Here is a 16,135-nt window from a genome sequence, read left to right as displayed (position 1 = left end):
GCAGCGTTTGAAATTAAACCATAAAATCTCAACATGCATCTCATTTAAACATCCTCCTGTAGACCTGAATGATACCCATGTGTACAGACAATATCAGGTATTGCAGTCCCACCTAGATTAGTCTGAGCAGGCTCACTTGCAAGCAACTCAACTTCTTGCTTTAGAATGGGGGCAAAAAAAAATGGGGGAGTATTAAAATCGCAGTTCAGTGAGAGACTAAAATTACTGACGACGACTGACATCTTCTTCTTATACCTTACAGCAGCACACAACAGCATTTTGAATAAATTAAATTTAAACAGATTTTCCAGACCCTGTTAAGCATAAAGGTATTGGTTCCTTTTAGGCGGGAGATTTCTGACTGTGACAGAGGTGGAAAGGAAAGGCACAGTGGACTGTCTATTAACCTTTCGCTGTCTGGCTCAGTACCTAGTAACTCAGTGACCTTATACACTTGATAATGTCTTTGCTTGATGTCTTTAAGCAAAAATGTTAGCTAATATTAATAACACTTAGAGTGTTTGATTCTTATATTAAACTAAAGCATGGGCAACGAAACAATAAAATACAGATGGAATATATTGGTTTTCACAATCGATTCAAGAGTTACATTCTTCTTACCCACTAAAGGAATCTTAGAAAAATTCTAAGAAAAATATTGTTGATCGTTTTTTTTTAATCGATTTTTCTTAACTTTTTAAAATGTTATTAGAAAGGTGATTTATGTATTTGTTTACATAGCTCTCAACCTTCCATCTCAAAAATGTAGAACACACCTCTGAACCTCTTAGTGCAAGAATCTGGATAAAGCCTAAAATGATGGCGGACAAATAGGATATATTTTAAATATTTTTATTATTTTCAGATGTTGAGAGGGCTAGGCTGCTGCACACCTCGAGAGTCTTGCCAGAAGAAAAAGAACTGAAAAAAAAAAAAAAAAAATAAACAGCCAGAACCTGCTGCTGCCAGATGTTTCACTTCTTCAACGCTAAAACGTGAAATGAGAAATAATTTCATAATTATATAATGCTTTTTGCTAAGGCAAGCACACACCAAAAAAATTAAAAAAAGTTTTTTTTTGTCGACCTGTGGTCAAGAGAATCAGGATCAGATATCCATTGAGCAGTATAGAGGGGACGTCAGTGGTATGAAAGCATCATGGATTGGATGCTTTAGCCACTGACTGATCACATAGATGCAACTGAAGTGGGGAAGTGAAGAAGAACAGAAATTTCAAATGTTAAAGAAGATTGCGCTTATGAGGGTTGGCTGGCGCGGGCGCCTCAGGCGTGTTGCAGTTTTCGCCTATGCCTAAGGCCGGCCATGGGTGCAGCGGTACATTGTTGCCTCACAGCAAGAGGTTCTCCCATTCGATTTTCGGCTGGAATGCGGGGAGTGTCTTCTGTGTGGAGTCTGCATGTCCTCCCCGCGGTTGGGTGAGCATTCGAAAGACATGCGTAAATGAGAGTGCCTTCGTTGAAGGTTGGATGTTGTGCTGGCACCTTGGTGTTCGTCAAAATCTACTGCCAATCACTAGCGAACCGGAGTTCCGCTGTGGCGAACCCTAACCAGGAAAAGCCGAAAGAAAACAACAAGTTGACAGCAAAATTCTGCATATGAAAGTTAATGATAAATAACTTGAATTCTGCATGTACAATTTAATGACAGATAACTTTACAAGGCTAAATGGAAAATATTTCAGTTTGATAATTTTTGCATGATTTAGTATGACATAACTTCCTGCATTAGGACAATGTTAATTAATGCCACTAATAACTTGTTTGTTGCACTCATACCCTGAACATTGTGTGTTCATTTCATAACTATGGATGTAGTATCCCAAGCAAAGTACCTGTATTTTTACCTCTGAAGTTATATTTTAATGAACTCCAGTGCAAAAGCAAGTGCTGCTTTCACCGTTGAGCAAAAGCCATCATTCTGTATGAAGTAATTACCTGCAGACTTGTATTGTACATGCTTAATGCTTACGATCTGTTGTGACTTCATAAAAGCTAGCTAGTAACCAGTGCTATATCCTAACTCTTTACTTCTTCTAATGAGAGTGCAGATCTATAAATGGCCTTTATTTTCTCTGAGAAGGAAGGCAACTGCTCACAAATGCTATTTACGCACTGTAACAGTCAGTCTGTCGTAAAGTGTTCCTTGTTCATTTCCCTGAAGTTTTCACTTCCAGTATACAACTGAAAGTAGGATGCATGCTTTGAATTTATTAAATTGTAGTAAACTTAATAAAGTTGTAAAGGTGTTTTGATTTCACTTATTGCAAATGTACTTATTTGTGGAATGCATACCTCTCAACTATCCTTGATTTTGACTCAAATTTTAGCTCTGTCCCTCTTAATCCCTCCTTTGGACAAAAGGTGGTGAATTATACTTAATACATAATGACAGTAATTAAGAGTTACATAGTTATTTACTTCAGGATATGTATATTAATTCACATTTTCTTATTCTGTTGATGCTTCAAGTTAATAAAATTAATATTTTAAAAGTGTTCCTGATTATTTCTGGATTTGTCCCTGATTCTGCAGAGATTTGTCTCTGATTGGTTGAGAGCTACGGTAGAATGTGTTGTACTTGACATAGTGTAGTCTAGTGCTTTGCAATTTATGAAGTGTCTAATCACAGTTGAGTTCCTCTGAAAAGTCCTCTTATTTGTGTTGAGGGTAAAACTGTGTCCGGCCTTTCAGCATTAAAGTACAAAAATCCCTGATGCAAACTTTTTGCTGTCTTTTATTTATTAAGAATTATTTGTTATTGAATATGTGCAGCACTTAAGATTTAAAAGGTTAATATGTGAAGCAGTTTAGTGCTATTTATTTATTTGTGTATGTCTGCTTGTATGCATGTATCCATGTCTCTGTCTTATTCATTCATTCATTCATTCATTCATTCATTCATTCATTCATTCATTCATTCATCCAAACTGGATTAGGTCCAGTAGGCTTGTGGCCTATTTTTCAGGGAAGTCCAAAGTGTCTTTATACACAAATAAGTACATTTTGACAAGGCACTGGGAAAGTTGCCCAGCATTTTTCAGTACGGTGCACTGCTGTTGTTTCAATATATACTTGTTTTTATTTGTATTTCTAAATATGCATATATTCCTTTCTTTTATAGTTTCTGCATATACTGAGCATTAATGGTTTCATTGGCTAATAAAGTTAAACTCCCCTGCTCTTGTTAGGCCTTTGAGGAAAGAAAAAAAAAATACAATCTATTTTCAGTGGGGGATTTCATTTGGCATTATATGAGTTATATGTCAAGAGAGAAATGAAGGGTTTCAGAAAGAACAGTTCATATTAAGAAACTACTAAACATGTTTTCTTATACTGTAAAAAGGAAAGGGTTTTCCTGAATTTTGCACCAGCACAATTGTTTTTGTTTGGCCTTAAGCATGGTTTCAATTGTTTTTGAATTTTGTGGCAATATTTCATATGCAGCAGTGAAATTTGTGAACAAAATATTAAGGAATTGTTTGCAGTTTATTTGGAGGCATTCTTTACAATAAGCCATGGAACAATAAGAATATATTGACCAAAATAAATATATGTTTAGCATGGAAGGGGTGAGACGGCTAATATGTTTAACGTATTTTATGTTTACTTAACATTTCTTTATTTGTATACTTTTTCATTTTGTATGTAATCTTCATACAGGTGATTATTTTATATGTGGTAATATCTATTATATTACTGTAACTTCTTTTTTTTTTTTTTTTTTTCAAAACAGGTTTATTGTTTTAACATACAAGAGAAATATCATAACAATTTTATACAAGTAATTAAAAATAGATATGATTATAACATTCAACAAAACAACTAAAGTATTTACAAAGACATCCACTACAATCAGATCAATTAATTAAACTAAAATACCATGCTATTGAAATTAGGATTTTTTTAACAAATTTTGTAAATTATTCCATACAATATAATAAGATGTTTTTCTAGTTGTTCTTGACCTAATTGTGTTTATTTCCATATGGCACACTATATTCATAACATTTTTAAATTCATTGAACGAAGGAGGTGTATCTGAAATCCAATTTCTGGTTATTATTTTCCTAGCCACTGCTAGAATAGACCATAACAAGGGAAGCTTAACCTTTTTAACACTTTGAGGTACAGGTGTGTTGAATAATATAAGAGATTTAGAAATAATGAAATTATCTGTAAAAAGAGCCTGCAAAATTCATTAATTGACTTCCAGTATTCTTTCAATTTTATACAGTCATAAAACATATGAGCCCAGTCAGCATTAATTTCTACATTACATCTATTACATAGATTATCTTTATTATTTATTTTATTTATCATCAAAGGTGTATAAAAAGATCTATGTAAAAATTTCCATGTATAAAGTCTCCAGACAATGGAAGACGTAGTTCTATAGGCAGATTCCAATATATATTGTTTATCTTGTTGATTTGGTGGGTCCCCATTAATAGAAGTGAAATAATTCCAGTATGTATCTACACTGTAAAAAGTTTCTTGTCTGATAATTTTATGTATGTATGAAAGTTTACCTTTATCAGAAACTATATGTTGTAAATTTAATATCAAGTAATCAATCAGTGTTGGAATAGATTCTTTAACTGTTATAGACATTAGATCTATTTTATTAATGAGATGTTGTCTAAAGGTCTGAACCTCTAACCAGCAAGTTTCTCTTAGATCAAATTCTTGTTTTAAGAAATCTAGATTTTAACTTTATTATCAGATATCAACTGATACCAGTACTTTAGATCATTATCTATAGCTAAATGAGTTCCTTCAGAAGTAGATGACAAAAGCATACCCTGAGTATACATTATAGGAATATAATAAAATTCCATTCCCTATATTTAGGGTGCATGAATATAAAGTTACGATAGCTAATAATAATATTTAATGGGTAACAAACCATATGTTTAGGTGTAATAGGTGAAGTACAAAATTCCTTTAGTAACCATAACATGGAGTTATTTACAATCATATTTCTATGTGTTAAGGAGATTTTCATGAAGTGCATACTAATTAGCTCCCAATAATCTTTCCATTTTGCGACATATGACTGATCTATTAATAAAGTAATAACTTTTACAATAGAAGAGATGGTATATAAATTAAAGTCTGGAAAAGAAATACCCCCTTGAGACCAGCTATTAGTATGTTTCTTTAATGGAATCCTAGGTCTATTAGGTGCCCATAGGAAATTTAACATTAGTGTATTCAGTTTCTTGATAATTATTTTTGTAGGTGGAAGTATTATTGATTGTATTAAGTATAAAATCTTGGGGAATATTATCATTTTAATAATTGTAAGTCTCTCCTCCATAGTAAAAAACATATTATTCCAGGTATTAAAAAGATTTTGTATATTAAGAAAACAGGCATTATAATTATTATATATAATAGATTTAATATCTTTAGATAGTATTATACCTAAATAAGTTATCTGACCTGAATTGGGTACATATTTAGTAAAATCACTAATGAGAATATCTTTTCGTGTATATATAGGTAGTATTTTAGTTTTTCTTCATTGAATATTAAACCAGAAATACTTTTAAAATTCATCATTTTATCAAATAGAGACTGCATAGAAGAATTAGATCCTGCTGATGTAATTAGAACATCATCTGCAAAAGTTGAATTTTGGATGTTGTATTTTCATCTATTTCAAAACCCTCTATGTCAGTACTGTTTCTGATCAAATTAGCCCAAGGCTCCATTACTAAAGTGAATAATAGTGGAGAAAGTGGACATCCTTGTTTTGTACCTTTAAAAATGAGTATTTTTTGTGAAACATATGTTCCTACCTTAATATAAGCCAATGTTCCTTTGTATAAATGCTCAATTAGATTTACAAATGCATCTGAGAAGTTTGTGCACTTCAGTAAGGTAAACAGATAGTCCCAACTTACTGAATCAAATGCTGAACTTATATCAAGACTAATAAGTGTTAAATCTTTCTTTTTCCTATTTGCAAAATCAATTAATGTTAAAGTTCTTCTTATATTATCAAAAGCATTTCTATTTACAATGAAGCCTGTCTGATCTATATCTATAATGCCGGGGATGATTGTCTTCAGTCTATCAGCAAAATACTCATAAACATTTTATAATCAACATTAAGTAATGAGATGGGCCGATATGAAGTACATCTAGTTGGATCTTTATTAGGTTTTAAAATTGGCGAAATAAATGTATATTGCCAAGATGGGGGGGGGGGTTATTAACTCAGTTTGGGCCAAAATAAAAACCTTATGTATTAATGAATATGTACTTTTAGAAAGTATTTTATATATCTCTGGTATAATACCATCATTACCCGGTGCTTTGTTTGATTTAAGCTTATTTATTTGTGTAATAACCTCTGTATATGAAATACTTTTGTCCAATAGTTTAATCTGTTGTTTATTAAGCTTTTTTTCATGTTTGTGGTTATAAACTCCTTTATTTTATCTTTAGGTTCCATGTTAATGTTATTATGGTTAATTTTGTGAAAGTGATTTCTAAAGTCATCTAGTATTTCTGGTATACTAGAAACATTCTTCTTTTTCCTTAGAGAAAAGATTTCTTTGATATGGTTTTGTTTATTCAACCTTTTTGTTTTATTTTTAGGTCTATGTAAGTATTTGGGGCTTATTGAATAAGACAAAAACTTGTATTTCTCTAAAGTTATTTTAACTTTATGAGTTAAAATTTCTTTGTATTTCTCATTTAGTTTGTTTATTTCTTCAATGACTTTCTTGTCCATAATATTTTCTTTATTATTATGTTTATAAGAGTCTAATATACTTTTAATATCTAACAATTCCTTATCCCAAGATTTCCTTTTATTATTATACCATCTGATACTTTGCCCATATAGATATGATTTTAAGGCATCCCAAACATAGACAATGGAGACTTCAGGAGTATTATTTATGTCTAAAAAATGTTTTACTTCTGAAAGTATATATTCTTTATAGTCTTTTAGTTGAGTTAAGTATGCTGGTATCCTTTTGATCTGAACATTATGAGTATTTTTATCATGAATTCAAAAACAATTGAATTATGATCAGATATAGGACATGAAATGATTTTGGAATTAATTAAATCTGTTACCATCTGGTTAGAAATAAATACCCTATCTATTTTTGAATAAGTTTTGTATCTGTTAGAAAAAAGGTGTATGGTAATGATTTTGAATCTATCTGATTATTAATATCATTCAAATGATAAGAATTAGCAAAATCATTTAAATGTTTTGCATTAGATGTAATTCTTCTTTTCCTATAGTGGTAGTATCACTTTCATGTAGTATACAATTAAAGTCACCAGCTAAAATAATATCTCCTATAGAGAATGATATGATCTTATCAAGATGATGTTTCATTGTATTAATACCAATTCCAGGTATCCAATATACATTATTTAAAGTGTAAGTCTTCCCATTAATTTGTATTGTAACCATACAAAACATTCCTTTGTCATCCTGATAAGACTTAATGGTTTTAGGAATGGGCATACTTTTATTCCATAAAATAGCCACTCCTCTTTTTTCTGAGTGTGCTCTGAACTAACCAATACTGTATATTTGTTTGTGGCTAGTTTATCAATATCTTTTTTCAAGAGATGGGTTTCTTGCAGGAAGACTAAGTTGGCCTTATGGAAATTAATGTATCTTATTAGGCTTGCCCTTTTACATGGATTATTCAGTCCATTAATGTTTAATGAAATTCCTTTTAAAGATGTCATTTGGCATTTTTAAAACTTAAGAATCTTATGATCAAAATAACAAATAACAACATAAGTAATGTTACATCTCCTCCTTTAGGTGTACCTTTAAATATAGCTGTATTTATTGAATCTCTTATGGGATTTTGTATAGGATTCAATTTTGTTTGTAGTGACAATGAGTGTACAAAATATATTGTGGATGTCAAAACTATATACATATAACAATGAACAAGTGAAAATAATGTAAGGATTAAACCTTGCATCCAGCCTGGAGTTAAAAACTCCAACTTAGAGTAGTATTTACCACTCAAGTTAACCCCCTACCCTAAGCAGCAGTACCTCAGCTACCACCTTATTAATTTAATACTGGTTATATTTAACTTAAATTAACAGGTTTCAATTCAATTATCTAGCAAGACAAGACTTCACATTTGATAAAACAGCATCATATAAACTAAAATAAACTTTTTTTTAAAAAAAAACTATTCATACTACTATATACATCTATGTAATATAATACACTTGTATTCAAATAGCATTCAAATAATCTTGATATTAGGAACCAAGAGGAGAGAGAGAAATAAAAGACATGAAAGAGGGAGAGAGAGTGAAAGAAAGAGAGAGAGAGAAAAAAAAAGGAAGGCATATTTACATATTAATTTATTAAAAGTATGTAAAAATAAGTTCTAACATTCATTTAAATCAAAAACTTTGGCTAATATGGTTCAGACATTACATATATTAAGATGCATCTATTTTCTGTCATGTAAATGCAGTCAACAGCCTCCAAAAAAAACCTTGAATTGCTTGTATATGAGCATTTTACTCATACTCATTATTGTCAATAAAATATTATATTTATAGAAATTGTTATAAATCATACTGCATAGTTATGCAAATTCTCAGAAACACTTGCATTATTGTAAAAAAAGCCATCTGTATTTTGTATGTCTATACTACTGCTTTAAAATATATCACATGACAATTTCTTCCAGAATAGAGTTATAAGATTATTTATGCTTGTCTATCAGATGAATTAAATGAGTTATAGTAATGTATATGTTTGGAACATAAGTTTTTAACACAGATTAGTATGCTGCAGTCAAGTAGATTTTCAAAAACACTTGAATAAATGTTTCATTTTCTATGCCTTCTAAAATAAGACATTTACTTACTACAAGAAACTGCATCATTTAAAATCATTATAACTGAGATATTTTATGAATTATAACATATATATTTAAGTAATTATATAAAATAACTCACATTTAAATGTTAAATAGTTCATTTTCCTTCACATAGTCACATTTGCATCAGTTCTACTTCCTGGTAAAGTGTTCTTCCTGAATCTGCGATGTGTCAGTGTGATATCTGGGTCAAAGGTCAAATTGACTGCTTTCAGCTTCTCTGTGAGAATTCTGAGAGTTGAAGCTTTTGAAACAACTCGAGGACACTATAGAACCAAATCCAGAAGTGAGTGGTCAAATTTGACTACTCACTTCTGGATTTGGTTCTATATTTTACACATTTACGAGTGGCTTGAGTGTTTTTCTGTATAAGGCAGCGTTTGGTACTTTAACTCGAGGACACTGTTCATGAGGTAGCCCACATCCCAGATTGTCTCCCTTAACATTTTGGTGGGAAACTTGTTAAAAACTAGTGACAAACATTCATTTAGCAGTGTAAATGCATCTAAACATGACAAAACCTTCGCGATGTATTTTACAGGTTATTACAGCCTCTGTGTAAGTGAAATTAAGCCCAAAGTTATTAATAAGTAATAAAACTCAATATTTTTGTCCCAACTCAATTTTTATGCAAATCTTATTATTTACTGTGTCTATATGATCAAAAGCATTTCTATATATTAATATGAAAAAAAAATAAAGAGAAAGAATAAAGAAAAGAAAAAGAGAGTAGAAAATAAAAGAGTGTAAAGCAGAAATAAAAAAATGTAAGAGAAAGCTATAAGAAGTATATACAATGGAATATTACTGTTTATATTAATAGAGTTAAAAATAAAACATATTATTTACTATTATTTAGTTCTAATTATTATTAGTTAAAGCATGACAGATTATTTACAAACAAGCATAAGCAGTATAATCAAGAAAGTATAATTAGGATTAGCATTTGAAGAACATATAAACTTTTTACAAGGAATAAATATGTTATTATTCCATTTATCATATTTTCATTACTCTTCTCTCCCTGCCCTCCCCCACCCTTTACCCACTACATAATCTAAATAGAATGTCATTGTTTAAACAAAGAAAAGAAGAAAAGGAGAAAAAAAGAAAAAAATGTATCAAATTACTGACCTTACTTCTCTTTTTCAGAAAGAGAAACAAATTGAATAATAGCTTGTTATTAGTTCCTCAGATATTTTGATTGGTTATGAAACAAAACATTTCTTTGCACACAGAGAATAACTTTGATTAAATCTTTTTCAGTATATTTGTGGCTTTCTGGAAATGCAGGAACTATATTTAAAAAGATTAATAATGAAGTAAAATGATGAGAGAAAAAAAAGAAAAAAAACAGAACAAATCATTTGTTTTTTAGTCTCTTCTTCTTTTCTGAAGTCTTCCACAAAGTTTCAGTTGCCAGTCTCTTTAATGAAGGACTAGCCCATTCCATTTCCTCTATTTTATCCAAAATCTTATTTTTTTTGATAAACAGTAAAGCAGAGTCTAAGTCATCAAAAATTTTAGGACCATCAGGATGGAAGATTTTTAGCTTGGCAGGAAACAGAAGGTATGTTTTAAACTGTGCTTTTTTAAGCTCCCTTATTAGTGGCAGAAAAACTTTTCTTTTAGCTATTACCAAGGAAGAATAGTCATTGTCAAAACGCACAGTTGTCTCATTAATCTTAACAGGAGCTTTGGCCCAAGCAGATTTAAGAACCATCTCTTTATCAAAAGATGATAGAAATCTAACTATAACTGATCTAGGATAGTTTTTGTTAGAGTTAGTATTAGCTATAGATCTATGTGCTCTTTCGATACCAAAAGAGAATTCTTCTGGTAAGTCTAAAGTTTTAGGGAGCTATGTTGTTAAAAAAGAAGTAATATTGTTACCTTCAATATTTTCTGGCAGTCCAAAAATCCTAAGGTTATTGCGCCTAGATCTATTTTCCAGGTCATCCATCTTTGTTTGTAAATGTGTATTTTGTTTCAGCAGAAACTCAATGTTGATTTCCTCTTCTTGGATTCTATTTTCCATGTCATTCACAGCTTCTTCTATGCCTGTCATCTGGATCTTCTGTTGTTGCAGGTCTATATGTAACAAGTCTATTTGTTTTGTAGTTTTTTCTATGAAGGTATCAATTTTAGTATCCATTTTATCCATCTTAGCAGTAAGTTGCTGGATTATAGTTATCAGAGACTGAAGTTCTTTCTTGATGCTGGAGTCTCGAGAATTTGTCTTACTGGAACTCATTTCAGACTGATAAACTGACAGGAAAATTTCCAAAGTGATTTCTGACAGGAATATTGTTAAAATTTCCTTTCTTTTTTAGATATAGTTCAAGAACTATATAAAACAAACATATTTAGAAAGAAAATTACTTCAAAAATTATTTTTTTAAGTAATTAATTCCTATCAGTGTAATGAAATTGGTGGAGCTGAAGAAATCTGCTGCTATCCTGTGTTCATCCTTGGCCACCTTATATTACTGTAATTTCTGTATTAAGTACTTTTAATACAATTCAAAGCACCTCTCTTCCTTAAAAGGAATATTGAACAGGAAATTTGGAAAGCATAGTATCAAGTAAGAATTATGAAGGATACAAAACAATGGCATGGTACAGAAAGAAAACGTGGTAGGATTTTATTAAAGAAAATTATTCTATGAGTCCAGCATGGGATATATGAGAACCTAAACTAAAAAGTTGATTAGGAAAAGAACAAGGTTACAAAGGGATGTGGGAATTTGGGATTGTGGTAGTTTCATACAAAAGGAAAAAATGAGAAGACAGTCTGCAATTATTATTATGACTTAGACTCTGCTTTACTGTTTATCAAAAAAAATAAGATTTTGGATAAAATAGAGGAAATGGAATGGGCTAGTCCTTCATTAAAGAGACTGGCAACTGAAACTTCGTGGAAGACTTCAGAGAAGAAGAAGAGACTAAAAAACAAATGATTTGTTCTATGTTTTTTTTCTTTTTTTCTCTCATCATTTTACTTCATTATTAATCTTTTTAAATATAGTTCCTGCATTTCCAGAAAGCCACAAATATTCTGAAAAAGATTTAATCAAAGTTATTCTCTGTGTGCAAAGAAATGTTTTGTTTCATAACCAATCAAAATATCTGAGGAACTAATAACAAGCTATTATTCAATTTGTTTCTCTTTCTGAAAAAGAGAAGTAAGGTCAGTAATTTGATACATTTTTTTTTCTTTTTTTTTCTCCTTTTCTTTTCTTTTTAGTCATAGCACATATTTATGAAATATAAAAAGGTGAATGGATTATGAGTAAATAAGCAATAATTAATGATATGAAAGAAGAAACTACATTTCTGAAAAAAAAATATATATATGTTTTGCTTTATGTAAATATATTGGAGCTGAGTTGATGAGAAAAGTAGAAGAGGGATGTTGATTACTGACTCTCTCTGATTGTGTGTGTGTGTGTGTGTGTGTGTGTGTGTGTGTGTGTGTGTGTGTGTGTGTGTATGTGTGTGTGTGAGAGAGAGAGAGAGAGCGACTTCCCTGATTGGTCTGGGATTTTTTTTAGGTTCATTGATGACTGCTAGCCTAATGACCATAGGCAGCCTTTTTAAGCTAGTCATCTTTTCCCATTTGTAAATGACAATATAACTTACACAGGGGCATATATTTGGGTTTGGGTGACACAGCATTTACAAGCTGCCTCCAACAGGGGCATAGGTGCCAGTCCAGGGGTTATTCTGGGTTGCATTTGAATGGAGTCATAGACAAACTTATCTTCACATGGATGGGAAGCCTATTCCATTGTAGGGGTAATTTATGAGACATGTACCTGTCCCTTCAGCATGCTCTGTTTATATTGTAAATGAGGTTTAGGTCCTTCAATCTGGTATTTCTAATGCTGATAGACTTGTGAATGTGAAGCAAGTCCATCAGTAATGGATCAGATGATGCCTTGTAAGCCAAGCACAGATCACCTTGCAGTAGTCTGTAAGAGACTGAATTTAAAGATAAGGCTTTGAAGTAGTTTGCATATTTCATATGGTTCTGGCCTTGTATTCTTTCTGTGAGTAACCTCTGTGAGCATTCCATTTGTTGCATATGCCTGGTCAGGTACATACTGAAGAAAGCATTGTACTCAATTAGTAGCCTAATAAGGGCTGAACACAGTGGGCCCATGACATCCTTGGCCCTAGATACCATATCCTTGTTTATAATTTGAGCAATGTAGAATAACTTCCTTACAAGAGCAGACACATGATGGTCAAAGGCCAAGTCACTGTCCACATATATTCCCAAGTCCCTATTCCCTGGGTCTAGTCTTAGGGTGTATTATCTATTTGGTAATTCCCTGAGATGGCTGACTTTCCAAAAGATACTATTAAACATTTTTTGGCAATTAGTTTTAGACCATGGCTCTGGAACTAATTATTAGTTTGTGACAAGCCTTCTTGAAGGATAACAGTGTCCTTGGGAGGGGGGGGGGTTATGATAGCACCAAGCTTGCATTCATCCACAAACTTGGTCTACCAGATGCCTTAGATGTTAGTTGTGACCTCTGAGACATAGATGCCAAGAAGGATTGGCCCCAGCACTGAGCCCTGAGGGACTTTGCTTGTGACTCACCGTATAGAGGAGGTAGTGTTCTCTGTCCTGAATTTCTGTGTCCTATCTTTGAGTCAGCTGGATATCCAACAGGTAACATAGGGGTTTACTCCTAGTTTTGTGAGTTTGTCAACAATGCCTGAATGGGAAATAGTTTTGAATGCATTGGCCATATCCAGATAAGCATCATGTGCCATTTTTCCCTCATTCATAGCTTTTAGGACATTCTGAAAATGCCCATCAGGTTTGAGTAGGCACAATCTGCCTTTGAGGAAACCAAACTGTGTTGGATCTATTGCCTGAAGGTTTCCTATGTTTTTATTTATAATACCCATGGCATTTCTTTCCATGGCTTTACATAGTCATATTTATGGGTCTGTAGTTACCCAGGTCAGTAGATGGCCTGTCCTTGTGCAGAGGGATAACTGTTACAGTCCTCCATTCATTAGGCATAAAACAAATTGAGAGACTAAAATTGAACAGTGATTTTAGAGGTCTGAATAGGTCATGTTTCATGCTATTCAGGAGGCATCCCAGGATATTACCACAACCTAGAGATGTATTCTTTGCCTTGGAGAGCACATCGAGGACTAGTTTGCTAGTGCTAGCTGGGGGAGATATGGTTAGGAGTATCTCTTCAGTGGTGTCAGAGGGTGAGGGGAGGAAGATGGGTGAAACTGGAGCTAAATCTATCATTCTCTAGGTATACTATATTCTCCAGCTCTGTGAAGGTGGTTCCATTTACAATTAATTTAGCACACAATTGTGTATTACCTTTGAGGTTGCGAACCTGAAGTTGCCCTTTGCCTGCAAAACTATCTTTATCTCTAATTTGGCTTGGTGGACTTGATAAGATTCCTGAGTTGCTTATTTAGCTTTTATGAGGGTTTTGTTTCCATGCTGGGCTTTACACTTCTTAGTTTTGGCCATGGTTTTCTTCCTTTTAATACACAACTTGTTGATATTGGGATTCCACCAAGGTAGTTTCCTTTCTGAGGTAGTCCTTGCTTATTCTTGATGAGTACAGCTGCCTCATTGCAGCTGTTTACATGATCATATGGGGTTTCTGTGAACAATTCTGCATTGCTAGCAGAGTTCACATAGTGTAGCAGGGCTTGAAGTTTTGCCAGGGTAGCACTCAATAGTAGGAAGTTTGCTTTGGAATAATTCTTAAAAGTTTGAGGGTTAGATGGAGTCTCAGGTTTTAGTTAAGTTCAAAGGAGACAGCATTATGGTCCAAGCTGACAAGTGAGGATTTTTCACAGGGGTGGGCACAAAACTCACCCATGTTTGTGAGGTTCAGCTCAAGAATATTGGTGGTTATAGCGGGTGTATGGACTGCCTAGTCCAGAGTATTTGTGTGGTCAAAATCCTGGAATCTGTGGGCTTGTGTATTGGAAGCTGTGTATGTTTTCCAGTTTATAGTGGGGTATTTGAAGTTGCCCAACATTATAGTATTGGGTTTAATGCAGTGTGACTCCTGTTCATTTATATATGCAGTAAGGATATCGTGGGTGACAGCGGGGGACCTATAGCTTGGAGTGATATGGTATGAGACTGTTTATTGTGAGTTGGACACGTAGAAGCTCAAGTGCATCATACTGCTTGAACAGTCTTGAGATGTGACTATTTTTTTATGAATATTGAGTCATCCCCACCTTTTTTTTCCCCTTTCTGTGCAGTAGCTAGTCTAAATGTGTGGAAAGCATTATAGCTTTAAAAAAATTCTCCATAACTTACACAGAAGACTATATTCTTCAAGGTGAGGAGAGATTGCAGAGGATAGCATTTTTTGTTTAGACTACTGGCATTGAGCAGCAATACCTTTAGATTACCCTGGGTTGGTTTTACTATGTTTCAAGATTTATTATATTGGCATTGCCTAAAAAAGGAACTATGGCAGTAGTCAAAATGGTTTAGCCAACATCTGAAGGCCTAAAGATGCAGATCACCCCTGGTGAAGCAGAGTGTTCTGTCAACCAGCTGACAAATATTGTACCCTTTTCAAATGGCACCAGAATCTAAGCTAATTGTTAAAGTCAGGTATCCTTTGCTCATATTGCAACGTCATCCTTGCAGAAGGTAGAATGTTACTCAGTGCTAGGCTAAAACCATCTTACCTTGAGAGATCCATCATGTCTCTCTTCATATAGTTCAGAGATGTACATCTCAGGTCATTTATACGTACATGTACAATGACAGTGTCATATCAATACTTGTGGTTCAATGATGTGATTACGTGCATGATCTGGCAGATCCCAGCCCACGAAAGGGATCTGAACATGACCCTCCCCTTTCTCAGCATAGTAAGTGCAACATGACCCTCCCCTTTTTCACCATAGTAAGTGCAACGTCTGTATGTTTCATGAAGGAATGTCCTATGAGTAGAACATTGCTTGTGTGGTTGTTTACCAACTGAGACACTATATGTTGAAGCTGCATCTGTCATGGTAGATGTGTTGCTTTGGTAGAGTGTTTGTGATATTGCTGAGAATCCCTGTTGTTACAGCTGCATCTAAGAGACCATTGATGTTTGGGTAGATTACTTTTAAGAGCCTCAGCATGCATGAGTCTATGTGCTTGTTCTTTAGTGTAATGTGGTGTTGTGTGTTTCTGACAACCTGTTT

The sequence above is a fragment of the Protopterus annectens genome, chromosome 3.part0 (genome assembly GCF_019279795.1).
Source record: "Protopterus annectens isolate FY-2018-M chromosome 3.part0, PAN1.0, whole genome shotgun sequence".
NCBI lineage: Eukaryota > Metazoa > Chordata > Ceratodontiformes > Protopteridae > Protopterus > Protopterus annectens.
Note: the sequence above shows the minus strand (reverse complement) of the source record.